Source organism: Schistocerca gregaria, chromosome 11, assembly GCF_023897955.1.
Source record: "Schistocerca gregaria isolate iqSchGreg1 chromosome 11, iqSchGreg1.2, whole genome shotgun sequence".
In the NCBI taxonomy this organism is placed as follows: domain Eukaryota; kingdom Metazoa; phylum Arthropoda; class Insecta; order Orthoptera; family Acrididae; genus Schistocerca; species Schistocerca gregaria.
In genome coordinates, this window is record NC_064930.1 from 116,472,949 (window position 1) to 116,490,335 (window position 17,387).

General features: G+C 45.5%; 1 protein-coding gene across 1 annotated transcript in view; it reads left to right on the forward strand.

Moving 5' to 3' along the window:
* Window positions 1-1,050: 1,050 nt before the first annotated feature.
* The window catches only part of LOC126295139 (uncharacterized), a 92,095-nt gene continuing 75,758 nt past the window's right edge, over window positions 1,051-17,387 (forward strand). The window contains exon 1 of the mRNA XM_049987420.1: window positions 1,051-1,145. The gene's annotated coding sequence lies outside the window, so the exon portion shown is untranslated. The remainder of the gene's footprint in view (window positions 1,146-17,387) is intronic.

Sequence of the window (17,387 nt, forward strand, 5' to 3'; positions counted from 1 at the left end):
CTTGCGATCAAATGTTTTCGGTTCCCATTGGAAAGGCACGTCCTTTCGTCTACTAATCGCACGGTTTTATGGTGCGGTCGCAAAACACAGACACAAAACTTATTACAGTGAACAGACACGGCAATGAACGAACGGACAGATCATAACTTTGCGAAAACAAAGAAGGTAAACTTTTCACTCGAGGGAAGTCTTGAACTAAGGACCTCTCGTTCTGCAGCTGCTTACATTAACCACGGGACCACGGCGCTCTTGAGCTCACACTGTCCTTGATGTTGCCTATCTTGCGCATGGACTATCAGTTTGTATATTTTGCTTATTTTTTTCATAGTTCCACAGAACTTCTCCCTGTTTTCTCGATTGATCTGTGTTCATGTTTTCAAGGTTGTTGTTGCTTTGGGTGAAGAGGCTAGGATGGGGAAGGAAGTCGGCCGTGTCCTTTCAAAGGAACCATCCCAGCATTTGCCTGGAGCGATTTAGGGAAATCATGGGAAACCTAAATCGGGATGGCCGGACGCGGGATTGAATCGTCGTCCTCGCGAATGCGAGTCCAGTGTGCTACCACTGCGCCACCTCGCTCGGTTTTTTTCAAGGCCTATCCACTGTGCCAACTTGAGGGGGTGCGATGGGGAAGTTCCCGTGTTTGGACATACCTCGTACACTGAGACCTACAGCTGTGAAGCGCCAGTAACGTTACACAAAGATGAACGAGGGTGCAAAAGCAGATGAAAATGGTAATGTTGGGATGTCTCTGGATGATACCTGTGTTCAGGAATGAATGATACATGGCTGATGATGGTGACAGTCAACGCTAGCTTTGTAGTAAGGCCGAGGCTTTCCTCGTCGACTTCGTATGTGGGGAAGACCATCTTCCTGCCGTGGAGGTGACGAAGACCAACTCGGCCCGCGCTTGCTGCAGCCACGTAACTGGACACACATTGACGCAGGTTAGTGGGGACTGACAGGCCGTCCCCCTACCACCCCTCCTCCCTCCCCCCCCCCCTTCCACCAACGGATTGGCTGGCTGCCTCCTTCGCCGGACCCCACGACTCCAGTAGCGTGCTGCACTTCCAAGGAGACGCTGGCGTATGACGTCATCCGCCCCGGTCCAGGAGTTTGCGCCGTCTCGCCGACTCCAGCTAAGTCGAGTCAGTATTTTATGGCACATAGTTTTCTACTTTCACACGACAGGGAGCTACGGCCCCGATTCCAATTCGTCGATCATCATCCGACGATGCTCTATACCCACCGAAATTGTTTAAACAACTCTACGAGCTTTATTCTCTACCTTTCGTTCGTGTAAGGCAGCGGTTCCCAACCTTTCATAGACCATTAACCCTGAATGCAATTGGACATTAGCTATCACCCCCCCCCCCCCCTCCCGCTGCCTGTGCGGTCTATAGCCCCCCCCCCCCCCCCCTCCCATATTATGACCAATTTTTGCACCTATCTAACTTTAGAATGACAGACTTTTCCTGGAATACTTTTATGTTTAAAATGATGAAAGTGTATGATATTCACGTTTGTTTGTCTGGCCATCTTCCGCAGCAAGTATATAAATACTTGTTTTTCAAATCGAACTGCCTTTTCCTGCTGCTATTTATTTTATTTAATCCATGCGCGTTCCGCCTTCTACTGTTTTAAGGCATCATCAGTGGGATCTATAATGATACAGTATTGTTAGTTACAGATTATCAAACAGTTCACTTCGCGATTTCTTGTAAAAGATGTAATTACTCAGCCGGCCGGAGTGGCCGAGCGGTTCTAGGCGCTACAGTCTGGAACCGCGAGACCGATACGGTCGCAGGTTCGAATCTTGCCTCGGACATGGATGTGTGTGATGTCCTTAGGTTAGTTAGGTTTAAGTAGTTCTAAGTTCTAGGGGACTTATGACCTAAGATGTTGAGTCCCATATTGCTCAGAGCCATTTGATCCAATGGTCCCATAACACTCCCTTGTGGCACTCAGAGGTTACTTTAACGTCTGTAGACGTCGTAAGTAATTACGTTTAAAAAAATCGCGAAGTGAACTGCTTGATAATCTATAACTAACAAAACTGTATCATTATAGATCCCATTGATAATGCCTTAAAACAGTATAAGGCGAAACGCGTATGGATTAAATAAAATAAATAGTAGCAGGAAAAGGCAATTTGATTTGTAAAACAACAATGATATTCAGTTTGTGGGTATGTGTGTGTATGTGTATATCTGTGTGTGTGGCCTGTGTGTGTGTGTGTGTGTGTGTGTGTGTGTGTGTGTGTTAGAATGAATTACGAAGGAATTCCTGGTGCATCGCAAGTGCTACGCACATGCCCTTCTCAGGAAAGACAGCTAACTACCCACAGTGAGGGCAGACACCTGTTACAAAACACGCTTCCCCTGTATTCGTCCTCTCCATTGTGACACTTGCTTCACCGGCTCAGTGCAAACCCATTTAAAATCGACCACGTTATAACGTATACACTATACTTACTGTTTCTAAATTATTCGATTGCTGCTCCTTATTTCTGACCGAGCGAGGTGGCGCAGAGGTTAGCACACTGGACTCGTAATCGGGAGGACGACGGTTCAATCCCGCGTCCGACCATCTTGATTTAGGTTTCTCCGCTATTTCCCTAAAATCGCCCCAGGCAAATGCCGGGATGGTTCCTTTGTATGGGCACGGCTGACTTCCTTCACCGTCCCGCCCTAATCCGATGAGACCGATGACCTGGCTGTCTGGTCTCGTCCCTCAAAACAACGCAACCCAACCTTATTTCTGAATTGTCAGAAATTGAGGCTGTTTATGCACTGTGCCTGACCATAGCCACTAATATTATTATTTTTAATAATAATAATAAAATGTGTATAGCGCAGTAGTTGTCCTTATGTAGTTACTGCTATGCCGTGCTGTAAATTAATTTATTTATCTAAGCGAGTAATAAAGCAATTTCTGGACTATTGCAGGTACTATCTACAACTCGGAGAAGACCTTTTCTTAATATATTTAGTATTTGTTACCTATATGTCTCACTTTTATCATCAGCGATGTACGGGACAAAGCCCAAAATCCACTCCTGGAAATGGAAAAAAGAACACATTGACACCGGTGTGTCAGACCCACCATACTTGCTCCGGACATTGCGAGAGGGCTGTACAAGCAATGATCACACGCACGGCACAGCGGACACACCAGGAACCGCGGTGTTGGCCGTCGAATGGCGCTAGCTGCGCAGCATTTGTGCACCGCCGCCGTCAGTGTCAGCCAGTTTGCCGTGGCATACGGAGCTCCATCGCAGTCTCAAACACTGGTAGCATGCCGCGACAGCGTGGACGTGAACCGTATGTGCAGTTGACGGACTTTGAGCGAGGGCGTATAGTGGGCATGCGGGAGGCCGGTGGACGTACCGCCGAATTGCTCAACACGTGGGGCGTGAGGTCTCCACAGTACATCGATGTTGTCGCCAGTGGTCGGCGGAAGATGCACGTGCCCGTCGACCTGGGACCGGACCGCAGCGACGCACGGATGCACGCCAAGACCGTAGGATCCTACGCAGTGCCGTAGGGGACCGCACCGCCACTTCCCAGCAAATTAGGGACACTGTTGCTCCTGGGGTATCGGCGAGGACCATTCGCAACCGTCTCCATGAAGCTGGGCTACGGTCCCGCACACCGTTAGGCCGTCTTCCGCTCACGCCCCAACATCGTGCAGCCCGCCTCCAGTGGTGTCGCGACAGCCGTGAATGGAGGGACGAATGGAGACGTGTCGTCTTCAGCGATGAGAGTCGCTTCTGCCTTGGTGCCAATGATGGTCGTATGCGTGTTTGGCGCCTTGCAGGTGAGCGCCACAATCAGGGCTGCATACGACCGAGGCACACAGGGCCAACACCCGGCATCATGGTGTGGGGAGCGATCTCCTACACTGGCCGTACACCTCTGGTGATCGTCGAGGGGACACTGAATAGTGCACGGTACGTCCAAACCGTCATCCAACCTATCGTTCTACCATTCCTAGACCGGCAAGGGAACTTGCTGTTCCAACAGGACAATGCACGTCCGCATGTATCCCGTGCCACCCAACGTGCTCTAGAAGCTGTAAGTCAAGTACCCTGGCCAGCAAGATCTCCGGATCTGTCCCCCATTGAGCATGTTTGGGACTGGATGAAGCGTCGTCTCACGCGGTCTGCACGTCCAGCACGAACGCTGGTGCAACTGAGGCGCCAGGTGGAAATGGCATGGCAAGCCGTTCCACAGGACTACATCCAGCATCTCTACGATCGTCTCCATGGGAGAATAGCAGCCTGCATTGCTGCGAAAGGTGGATATACACTGTACTAGTGCCGACATTGTGCATGCTCTGTTGCCTGTGTCTATGTGCCTGTGGTTCTGTCAGTGTGATCATATGATGTATCTGACCCCAGGAATGTGTCAATAAAGTTTCCCCTTCCTGGGACAATGAATTCACGGTGTTCTTATTTCAATTTCCAGGAGTGTATGTGTATAGTCGGTGTTAGGTACCTGTAACCTCCATCGCTTTAATGCTACTAATTAAAAAAAAGTAATTATTGAAAACTGGTATAATCAATACTACGAGGCGTGTTTTTAAGTAACTACGGTTTTGAAATTAAAAAAAGACGTGCTAAGATATCTCAATAATTTTATTTTTACTTGAAAGCCTGTACCTTAATCTACTTTTCTACATAATTTCCATCAATCTCAATAATTTTATTTTTAGATGAAAGCCCGTACCTTAATCTACTTTTCTACATAATTTCCATCAATCTCAATAATTTTATCTCTAGATGAAAGCCTGTACCTTAATCTACTTTTCTACATAATTTCCCTCAATCTCAATAGTTTTATTTTTAGGTGAAAGCCTGTACCTTAATCTACTTTTCTACATAATTTCCGTCAATATTGAGGCACTTGTCATAACGTGGTCCCAGTTTTTGAATACCCTCCTCATAGAAGTCTGCCGCCAGACTTGTTAACCACTGCACCACCACCGTTTTGACTTCGTCATCGTCTTTGTCATTGTCACTGACTTCGTCGTCGACTCGCCATGACTCAATCAATGCCGCACTGTAAGACATTGCACCATCTGCGCGGTTTTTATTCAAATCAGATCAAAGACGTGGCTAGTTGAGCAAGGGCATCGTTTTGCTGCAGGACAATGCCCGTCTGCGTGTGGCGAATCAGACCAAAGACCTCATCACATCTTTTCGACGGGAAACTCTAGATCACCCTCCGTACAGCCACGATCTTGCGCCCAGTGACTACCATCTGTTGCTGCACTCAAAGAAACACCTGGGCGGTCAGCGTCTTCGAGACGATGACGAAGTCAAAACAGTGGTGATGCAGTGGTTAACAAGACAGGCGGCAGACTTCTGTGAGGAGGGTATTAAAAAACTGGTATAGCGTTATGACAAGTGCCTCAATATTGAGCCGGCCAGAGTGACCGAGCGGTTCTAGGCGCTTCAGTCTGGAACCGCGCGACCGCTACGGTCGCAGGTTCGAATCCTGCCTCGGGCATGGGTGTGTGTGATGTCCTTAGGCTAGTTAGGTTCAAGTAGTTCTAAGTTCTAGGGGACTGGTGACTTCAGCAGTTAAGTCCCACAGTGCTCAGAGCCATTTGAACCAGCCTCAATATTGACGGAAATTATGTAGAAAACTAGAGTAACGTACAGGCTTTCATGTGAAAATAAAATTATTGAGATATCTTTGCATGTCTTTTTTTAATTTCAAAACGGTACTTACTTAAAAAACACGCCTCGTAGATGATGATGATGTTTGTGGTTTGGGGGGCGCTCAACTGCGTGCTTACCTGCGCCCGTACAAATTCCCAACCTTTGCTCAGTTCTATCTCCCCCCTTTCGTGAATGATGATGAAATGATGACACCACACACACTGAGTCATCTGGAGGCAGTTGAAAATCCCTGACCCCACCGAGAATCGAACCCGGGACCCCGTTCTCGGGAAGCCGACCGCTAGAGCCCGACATGCGGACATCAATACTAGAGTCTTGAAAAAATGTGATAATAGTAATGGTATTTTATAAATAATTTAGTTTTGTGAGTGAAACAGAATCAATCGTTTACTTTTTACCCCTCAGAAAATTTCATTTTACCCCTTAGGGGTTAATTACCTCCAGGGTGCGAAGCCTGGCTTTTTTTGCAATGACATCACTCATGACATGTACGTAAGAACCAAAAACATACTTTCTAGTTTATCTGCTGTGTCAGTACCACAGAATGTTCGTGTCACAGTCGTAATTTTATTTCAATTCGCAATGCATTTCGAGAATTAACGTCTCATCTTCAGTTGCTTTGACAATCTACACAGATTATTTCTTCAGATTTAGGCTGTTTCTGGTCCTAGTAAGATTACAACGTTATATTACAAAGCTGGCACAGTGTTAATTTTTTTTTACAAAACTAACACAAATGGAAAAGTAACAGCTTCCATTGGTGGATACGTGGTTTTGAAGCACACTATGAGTAAACATTTTTATATACATGTATACACCTTTTATGCTGTAAATACAAGTAGAAACAAGCGAAAGAATTTTGAATGTAAAGATGCTGCACTTCTACAATTACTTGAGTTATTATTCCAGAGGAGATCTAAAGCCATTATGTTATTACTTATACAGGATATCACGTACAAAACGAATATTTATCAATATGTCAAATGTGGATTATGTTACCAAAAATATTTGTTTCTGTAGGAAAAAATATACACTACTGGCCATTAAAATTGCTACACCATGAAAAAGTGCAGGTGATAAACGGGTATTCATTGGACAAATATATTGTACTAGAACTGTCGTATGATTACATTTCCACGTCGGCCGCGGTGGTCTCGCGGTTCTAGGCGCGCAGTGCGGAACCGTGCGACTGCCACGGTCGCAGGTTCGAATCCTGCCTCGGGCATGGATGTGTGTGATGTCCTTAGGTTAGTTAGGTTTAAGTAGTTCTAAGTTCTAGGGGACTGATGACCACAGCAGTTGAGTCCCATAGTGCTCAGAGCCATTTGAACCATTTTTACATTTTCACGCAATTTGAGTGCATAGACCCTTAGAAATCAGTACCCAGGGCAACCACCTCTGGCCGTAATAACGGCCTTGATACGCCTGGGCATTGAGTCAAACAGAGCTTGGATGGCGTGTACAGGCAAACTACCCATGCAAGCTTCAACACGATACCACAGTTCATCAAGAGTAGTGACTGGCGTATTGTGACGAGCCAGTTGCTCGGCGACCATTGACCAGACGTTTTCAATTGGTGAGAGGTCTGGAGAATGTGCTGGCAGTCGAACATTTTCTGTATCCAGAAAGGCCCGTACAGGATCTGCAACGTGCGGTCGTGCATTATCCTGCTGAAATGTAGGGTTTCGCAGGGATCGAATGAAGGGTAGAGCCACGGATCGTAACACACCTGAAATGTAACGTCCACTGTTCAAAGTGCCGTCAATGCGAACAAGAGGTGACCGACACGTGTAACCAATGGCACCCCATACCATCACGCCGGTTGATATGCCAGTATGGCGATGACGAATGCACGCTTTCAATGTGCGTTCACCGCGATATCGCCAAACACGGATGCGACCATCGTGATGCTGTAAACAGAACCTAGATTCGTCGCAAAAAATGAAGTTTTGCCATTCGTCGAGTACACCATCGCAGGCGCTCTTCTCTGTTACGCAGCGTCAAGGGTAACCGCAGCCCTGGTCTCCGAGCTGATAATCCGTGCTGTTGCAAACGTCGTCGAACTCTTCGTTCAGATGGTTGTTGTCTTGCAAACGTCCCCATCTGCTGACTCAGGGATCGAGACGTGGCTGCACGATGCGTTACAGCGGTGCGGATAAGATGCCTGTCATCTCGACTGCTAGTGATACGAGGCCGTTGGGATCCAGCACGGCGTTACGTATTACTCTCCTGAACCCACTGATTCCATTTCCTGCTAACAGTCATTGGATCTCGACCATCGCGAGCAGCAATGTCGCGATACGATAAACCGCAATCGCGATAGGCTACAACCAGACCTTTGTCAAAGTCGGAAACGTGATCGTACGGATTTCTCCTCCTTACACGAGGCATCACAACAACGTTTCACCAGGCAACGCCGGTCAACTGCTGTTTGTGTATGAGAAATCGTTTGGAAACTTTCCTCATATCACCACGTTGCATGTGTCTCCACCGGCGCCAACCGTGTGTGAATGCTCTGAAAAGATAATCATTTGCATATCACAGCATCTTCTTCCTGTCGGTTAAATTTCGTGTCTGTAGGACGTCATCTTCGTGATGTAGCAATTTTAATGGCCAATAGTGTACTTCCAAAATTACTGAAAAAATTGTGGCTGCTGAACTCTTGTTTGTTTATTCAACGAGTTATCAGAAGATTTTTCTTTGTGTAGCATTATTTTCTAATTGTTCTAGTCGACCAAGTTTTTTACCGTGGTATTCTGTGTTGCAAAGAACACGCCTATGCTTTTGGACTTAACCACTTTGACAAATTTACAATAGCCAACCATAAATACGTTAAGAGACACAGTCTAAGTGACATTCACAACAGTCTAAATGTATTCCACAATGAAATAATGTTACACAAAGATGTTGAATGAACAAACACAGTTTAGGAGCCATGGTTCCGTCAGTAATTTTAAAAGTTTATTTTTTCTTAAAGAAACAAATATTTAATAGTGTGAGCAAAGCTAACGCAATTCACGTTTTACCTTTACATTTACAAGGTTGAACCACCTGAACAAGTCGGACAGTTGCTCCGATGAAATATTGTGGAATTTCCACAACGTGATCCAGCGGCGAAACCAAGAAGCCTATTTACTACACATTTTATCTATTCACAAAGAAATATTTGTTTTGTAAATGACATCCTGTATAACTAATAATACACTGAAGAGCCAAAGAAACTGGTACAGCTGGCTAATAAAGTGTAGGACCACCGCGAGCAGACTGAAGTGCCGCAACACTTCGTGCAACGGAATCGATTAATGTCTGAAGCAGTGCTGGAGGGAATTGACACCATGAACCCTGCAGAGCTGTCCATAAATCCAAAAGAGTACGAGGGAGTGGAGATCTCTTATGAACAGCACGTTGAAAGGAATCCCGGATATGCTCAATAGTGTTCATGTCTGGAAAATTTGTTGGCCAGCGGAAGTGTTTAAACTCAGGAGAGCGTGCCTGGAGCCACGCTGTAGCAATTATGGACGTGTGGGGTGTCGCATTGTCCTGCTGGAATTGCCCAGGTCCGTCGGAATGCACAATGGACATGAATGGATGCAGGTGATCAGACAGGATGCTTACGTACGTGTCACCTGTCAGAGTCGTATCTAGACGTATCAGGGGTCCCGTATCGCTCCAACTGCACAAACCCCACACCATTACACAGCCTCCACCAGCTTGAACAGTCCCCTGCTGACACGTGGGGTCCTTAGATTCATGAGGTTGTCTCCATACCCGAACACGCTCATCCGCTGGATACACTTTGAAACGAGACTCGTCCGACCAGGTAACATGTTTCCTCGAGTCATCAACAGCCCATTGCCGGTGTTGAGGGGCCCAGGCGAGGCGTACAGCTTTGTGTCGTGTAGTCTTCAAGGGTACACGAGTGGGCCTTCGGTTCCGAAAGCCCATATCGATTATGCTTAGTTGAATGGCTCGCACGCTGCGCTTGTTGATAGCTCGGCATTGAAATCTGTAGAAGGGTTGCACTTCTGTTATGTCGAACGATTCTCTTCAGTCGTCGTTGATCCCGTTCTTGCAAGATCTTGTTTCGGCCGCAGCGATGTCGGAGATTTGATGTTTTACCGGGTTTCTGATATTCACAATACACTAGTGAAATGGTCGTACTGGAAAATCCCAACTTCTTCGCTACCTCGCAGATGCTGTCTCCCATCGTTCGTGCGCCGACTATAATACCACGTTCGGAGTCACTTAAGTCTTGATAACCTGCAATTGTAGGAGCAGTAACCGATCTAACAATTGCGCCAGACACTTGCTGTCTTATACAGGCGTTGCCGACCGCAACCCGCATTGTGCATGTCTACATATCTCTGTATTTGGATACGCATGCCTATACCAGTTTCTTTGACGCTTCAGTGTATAATGGCTTTGTATTTCCTTTGAAATAACAACATGTGTCTATTTGTAGAAACGCTGCATGTTTATATTTGAAAACTTTTTTACTTGTTTTGACTTGTGTTTACAGAATGGACCGTAGAATAAAAAGTGTGTACACGTAGTTGGACATGTTTACTCGTACTGTGATTCAAAACCATGTATCTACCACCGGGAACAATAAGTTATTTTTCGATCTGTATTCGTTTTGTAAACTTACATTCACAATGCGTTTGCATTGTAATACACCATTGTAACCTTACCAGGACCAGAATTAATCTAAATCTGAAAAAAACGATGTAAACTGTCAAAGCAATTGAAGATGAGCGCCCAGGGCACGAAATACATCGTGCATTTTAAATAAAATCACGACTGTGGATGAAGGCGATTGTGTTTTATTTTACGAGAGGAATAGTCACGGAAGGAGCGCTGACAACAATGGCTAAAATTAAGATACTCGTATATTCTGCTGTGCTTGACCAGCCTCCAGTCGCCCTAGTATCTACCCCTCATGACGTCATCAATGTCTGTCCTTTGACCCATTTTCAACACGCAGTCACCATTAGCAGGTCTGGAAACCTCTGCACACTTACTCGCTGCACCGTACTCTGACATGCACCAACACACCTCTGCGTATGTGGACTGCTGCCAGCGCCACCGTGCAACGACCGCAGGTCAAATGCACCGCACGGTCATACCCCGAGGTGTTTTAAACCCGCAAACCGTCCACCAGAGCGCTGTTTCACCACGTATCAGCATTATCCTTAATTTACACTACTGGCCATTAAAACTGCTAGACCACGAAGATGACGTGCTACAGACGCAAAATCTAACCGACAGGAATAAGATGCTGTGATATACAAATGATTAGCTTTTCAGAGCATTCACACAACGTTGGCGCCACCTACAACGTGCTGATATGAGGAAAGTTTCCAACCGATATCTCATAAACAGCAGTTGACCAGCGTTGTCTGGTTAAACGTTGCTGTGATGCCTCGTTTAAGGAGGAGAAATCCGTAACATCACGTTTCCGACTTTGACAAAGGTCGGATTGTAGCCTATCGCGATTGCGGTTTATCGTATCGCGACGCTGCTGCTCGCATTGGTCGAGATCCAATGACTGTTAGCAGAATATGGAATCGGTGGGTTCAGGAGGGTAATACGGAACGCCGTACTGGATCCCAACGGCCTCGTATCACTAGCAGTCGAGATGACAGGCATCTTAACCACACGGCTGTAACGGATCGTGCAGCCACGTCTCGATCCCTGAGTCAACAGATGGGGACGTTTGCAAGGCAACAACCATCTGCACGCTCAGTTCGACGACGTTTGCAGCAGCACGGACTATCAGCTTGGAGACCGTGGCTGCGGTTACCCTCGTCGCTGCATCACAGACAGGAGCGCCTGCGATGGTGTACTCGACGACGAACCTCGGTGTACGAATGGCAAAACGTCATTTTTTCGGAAGATTCCAGGTTCTGTTTACAGCATCACGATGTCGCATCCGTGTTCGGCGACATCGCGGTGAACGCATATTGGAAGCGTGTATTCGTCATCACCACACTGGCGTATCACCCGGCGTGATGGTATGGGGTGCCATCGGGTACACGTCTCGGTCAGCTCTTGTTCGCATTAACGGCGCTTTGAACAGTGGACGTTACATTTCAGATGTGTTACGACCCGTGGCTCTACCCTTCATTCGATCCCCGTGAAACCCTACATTTCAGCAGGATAATGCACGACCGCATGTTACAGGTTCTGTTCGGGCCTTTCTGGATACAGAAAATGCTCGACTGCTGGCCTGGTCACTATATTCTCCAGACCTGGCAACAAATGAAGACGTCTGGTCAATGGTGGCCGAGCAACTGGCTCGCCACAATACGCCAGCCACTACTCTTGATGAACTGTGGTATCGTGTTGAAGCTGCACGGGCAGCTGTACCTGTACACGCCATCCGAGGTCTGTTTGACTCAATGCCCAGGCGTATCAAGGCCGTTATTACGGCCAGATGTGGTTGTTCTGGGTACTGATTTCTCAGGATCTATGCACCCAAACTGCGTGAAAATGTAATCACGTGTCAGTTCTAGTATAATATATTTGTCCAATGAATACCCGTTTATCATCCGCACTTTTCCTTGGTGTACCAATTTTAATGGCCAGTAGTGTATGAGCATGACTGTATGTTGTTTTATGTAATTTATATCGAGCACACACAGTATTCAAGTGTCCACCAGTCTCTACGCCCGCTCTCAATTGAAAGCTTTACACGCGTGTGTGCCCGGTATTCTCCGACGTGAAACAAGTGCCGCATACGTGTCAGTTTGCATTCGGCGAGTACCTGTCTCGCCGGTGGAAGTCCGTAATTGAGGCAGTCTCGATTTTGTGCAACTCAATGCACTCATTAGGCAGAACATTATGACCACCGACGTACTATCGATATAAACCCGTCCGGGCGATAGCAGCCTCACCTGGCGAGGAATGACTGCTAGTCAGATGGACACACTCACTGTGCATGCAGATGGAGTTAGCGTGCTGGCCCTGTATAGAGTGGGTATGACGCGCGATCTATCTCAGTTTAACCAAGGGCAGATGGGTTGGAGGTTCGGCACCACCATTTCGGAAACTGCACGACTTGTCGGGTGCCCGAGGAGTGCTGTAGTGAGTGTTTTTGACACGTGGTGAAAGCAAAGTGATATCACGTGCGAACGTCGTGGGTTAGGCGGCAACTCCTATTACAGATGTTGGACGTCGTAGGCTGATCAGTCTGGTAAAACAGGACAGGCGGCGTCTAACATTCTCTGCGTGGTGTCTGTCTGTTCTGACTCGTGTCTCCATACCACTTTCGCGCAAAGACGCTCTGAGCGTATTTTTTAGGGAATTGACTAGTTTGAACCGGTGACCTGTTACTGGTGAGGAGACGCCAGACCACACATGACATGTAGAGTTCAGAAGAGTTCAGTGAGACTAGCGATGATATAATCAAATACTTAATGATTTCTGCGTCAGCTCTCCTGCACTCCCTGTAAAACAATCTCAATACTAACTAAATTTTGTGGAAGGAGTTCAAGGCTTTCCTATTTTCAGTTATCTGGTAAAATAACGTCGAAAAAGCAGTTACGTTTACCACTGGAAATTTTATTCTACTTGCAAAACATTGTTTATAAATTGCACTATTGATAAAAGGATATATTTTAATACAGGATGATAAAAACCAACTGCGATCAACAAAAATGTGAACGAATACTCCCTGAATGTGTTTCCAAGTTACACAATGGATCGAAGGATGACCTGTGCCATATCACATCTGTAATCTAGGTTTAAGTTAAGTTTCATAAAAGAGAAAACTATGAAAATGTCTACAGTGACCCTCAATTATCTTTAATTACTTATTTAACTTGTCGTAAATTACAGTGGTTGATGTGGCTTCTCAATAACTATGTTGTTGTTGTTGTGGTCTTCAGTCCTGAGACTGGTTTGATGCAGCTCTCCATGATACTCTATCCTGTGCAAGCTTCTTCATCTCCCAGTACCTACTGCAACCTACATCCTTCTGAATCTGCTTAGTGTACTCATCTCTCGGTCTCCCTCTACGATTTTTACCCTCCACACTGCCCTCCAATGCTAAATTTGTGATCCCTTGATGCCTCAAAACATGTCCTACCAATCGATCCCTTCTTCTAGTCAAGTTGTGCCACAAACTTCTCTTCTCCCTAATCCTATTCAATACCTCCTCATTAGTTACGTGATCTATCCACCTTATCTTCAGTATTCTTCTGTAGCACCACATTTCGAAAGCTTCTATTCTCTTCTTGTCCAAACTAGTTATCGTCCATGTTTCACTTCCATACATGGCTACACTCCAAACAAATATTTTCAGAAATGACTTCCTGACACTTAAATCTATATTCGATGTTAACAAATTTCTCTTCTTCAGAAACGCTTTCCTTGCCATTGCCAGTCTACATTTTATATCCTCTCTACTTCGACCATCATCAGTTATTTTACTTCCTAAATAGCAAAACTCCTTTACTACTTTAAGTGTCTCATTTCCTAATCTAATTCCCTCAGCATCACCCGATTTAATTGGACTACATTCCATTATCCTCGTTTTGCTTTTGTTGATGTTCATCTTATATCCTCCTTTCAAGACACTGTCCATTCCGTTCAACTGCTCTTCCAAGTCCTTTGCCGTCTCTGACAGAATTACAATGTCATCGGCGAACCTCAAAGTTTTTACTTCTTCTCCATGAATTTTAATACCTACTCCAAATTTTTCTTTTGTTTCCTTTACTGCTTGCTCAATATACAGATTGAATAACATCGGGGAGAGGCTACAACCCTGTCTCACTCCTTTCCCAACCACTGCTTCCCTTTCATGCCCCTCGACTCTTATGACTGCCATCTGGTTTCTGTACAAATTGTAAATAGCCTTTCGCTCCCTGTATTTTACCCCTGCCACCTTTAGAATTTGAAAAAGAGTACTCCAGTCAACATTGTCAAAAGCTTTCTATAAGTCTACAAATGCTAGAAACGTAGGTTTGCCTTTTCTTAATCTTTCTTCTAAGATAAGTCGTAAGGTCAGTATTGCCTCACGTGTTCCAACATTTCGACGGAATCCAAACTGATCCTCCCCGAGGTCCGCATCTACCAGTTTTCACATTCGTCTGTAAAAAATTCGCGTTAGTATTTTACAGCTGTGACTTATTAAACTGATAGTTCGGTAATTTTCACATCTGTCAGCACCTGCTTTCTTTGGGATTGGAATTATTATATTCTTCTTGAAGTCTGACGGTATTTCGCCTGTCTCATACATCTTGCTCACCAGCTGGTAGAGTTTTGTCATGACTGGCTCTCCCAAGGCTGTCAGTAGTTCTAATGGAATGTTGTCTACTCCGGGGGCCTTGTTTCGACTCAGGTCTTTCAGTGCTCTGTCAAACTCTTCACGCAGTATCGTATCACCCATTTCGTCTTCATCTACATCCTCTTCCATTTCCATAATATTGTCCTCAAGTACATCACCCTTGTATAAACCTTCTATATAGTCCTTCCACCTTTCTGCCTTCCCTTCTTTGCTTAGAACTGGGTTGCCATCTGAGCTCTTGATATTCATACACGTGGTTCTCTTCTCTCCAAAGGTCTCTTTAATTTTCCTGTAGGCAGTATCTATCTTACCCCTAGTGAGACAAGCTTCTACATCCTTACATTTGTCCTCTAGCCATCCCTGTTTAGCCATTTTGCACTTCCTGTCGATCTCATTTTTGAGACGTTTGTATTCCTTTTTGCCTGCTTCATTTACTGCATTTTTATATTTTCTCCTTTCATCAATTAAATTCAATATTTCTTCTGTTACCCAAGGATTTCTAGCAGCCCTCGTCTTTTTACCTACTTTATCCTCTGCTGCCTTCACTACTTCATCCCTCAGAGCTACCCATTCTTCTTCTACTGTATTTCTTTCCCCTATTCCTGTCAATTGTTCCCTTATGCTCTCCCTGAAACTCTGTACAACCTCTGGTTCTTTCAGTTTATCCAATTCCTATCTCCTTAAATTAACACATTTTTGCAGTTTCTTCAGTTTTAATCTACAGGTCATAACCAATAGATTGTGGTCAGTCCACATCTGCCCCTGGAAATGTCTTACAACTTAAAACCTGGTTCCTAAATCTCTGTCTTACCATTATATAATCTATCTGATACCTTTTAGTATCTCCAGGGTTCTTCCACGTATACAACCTTCTTTCATGATTCTTAAACCAAGTGTTACCTATGACTAAGTTGTGCTCTGTACAAAATTCTACTAGGCGGCTTCCTCTTTCATTTCTTAGCCCCAATCCATATTCACCTACTATTTTTCCTTCTCTCCCTTTTCCTACACTCGAATTCCAGTCACCCATTACTATTAAATTTTCGTCTCCCTTCACTATCTGAATAATTTCTTTTATTTCATCGTACATTTCTTCAATTTCTTCGTCATCTGCAGAGCTAGTTGGCATATAAACTTGTACTACTGTAGTAGGTGTGGGCTTCGTATCTATCTTGGCCACAATAATGCGTTCACTATGCTGTTTGTAGTAGCTTACCCGCATTCCTATTTTCCTATTCATTATTGAACCTACTCCTGCATTACCCCTATTTGATTTTGTGTTTATAACCCTGTAATCACCTGACCAGAAGTCTTGTTCCTCCTGCCACCGAACTTCACTAATTCCCACTATATCTAACTTTAACCTATCCATTTCCCTTTTTAAATTTTCTAACCTACCTGCCCGATTAAGGGATCTGACATTCCACGCTCCGATCCGTAGAACGCCAGTTTTCTTTCTCCTGATAACGACATCCTCCTGAGTAGTCCCCACCCGGAGATCCGAATGGGGGACTATTTTACCTCCGGAGGATGCCATCATCATTTAATCATACAGTAAAGCTGCATGTCCTCGGGAAAAATTACGGCTGTAGTTTCCCCTTGCTTTCAGCCGTTCGCAGTACCAGCACAGCAGCGCCGTTTTGGTTAATGTTGCAAGGCCAGATCAGTCAACCATGCAGACTGTTGCCCCTGCAACTACTGAAAAGGCTGCTGCCCCTCTTCAGGAACCACACGTTTGTCTGGCCTCTCAACAGATACCCCTCCGTTGTGGTTGCTCCTACGGTACAGCTATCTGTATCGCTGAGGCACGCAAGCCTCCCCACCAACGGCAAGGTCCATGGTTCATGGGGGGGGGGATCATCGCATTTCAGATTTTAACTCCTAGTAGCAAATGTGAACACCATGAGCTTTAATTGACGATCGACACTAGTATTACGCAAAAAGGGGGTGTAACAGATGAGACTTCTGCAGTTCTCAGTGAAGCTTTATGCGCTGTTACGCGGCATCGCGTGCGTTCATTACCTTGTCGGTGTTCGTCAGGGGGCGGCGGGCGGCACAGCTCCGCTCACCTCTCCGTCTCGGAAGCAACTCTCTCCCAACTTCTCCTTACTACAATTTTCCGAAGTTGGTTTTAGAAAAAAGTATCTGGCTGTGTTTTCAACTGACCAATCAGGGTCTCAATGTTAACCTTAAGCTCCACCTATAAACATTCTGCCTACCCAATGAGAAACGTTATACTTTTTGTGGTGGAGCAATGTTATTAATGTCTGCAACGTAACAGAGACGCGAAAAAGTCTCACCTTAGAACTTGCAGCAGGTGTGGCCCTTTTAGTGTTATCGTAAGATCTATACTGTTCTTCCGGAGGGCTCTATCTTTTAACATGGGCTGGGGGTGGTCCTGGCGGTCGGACG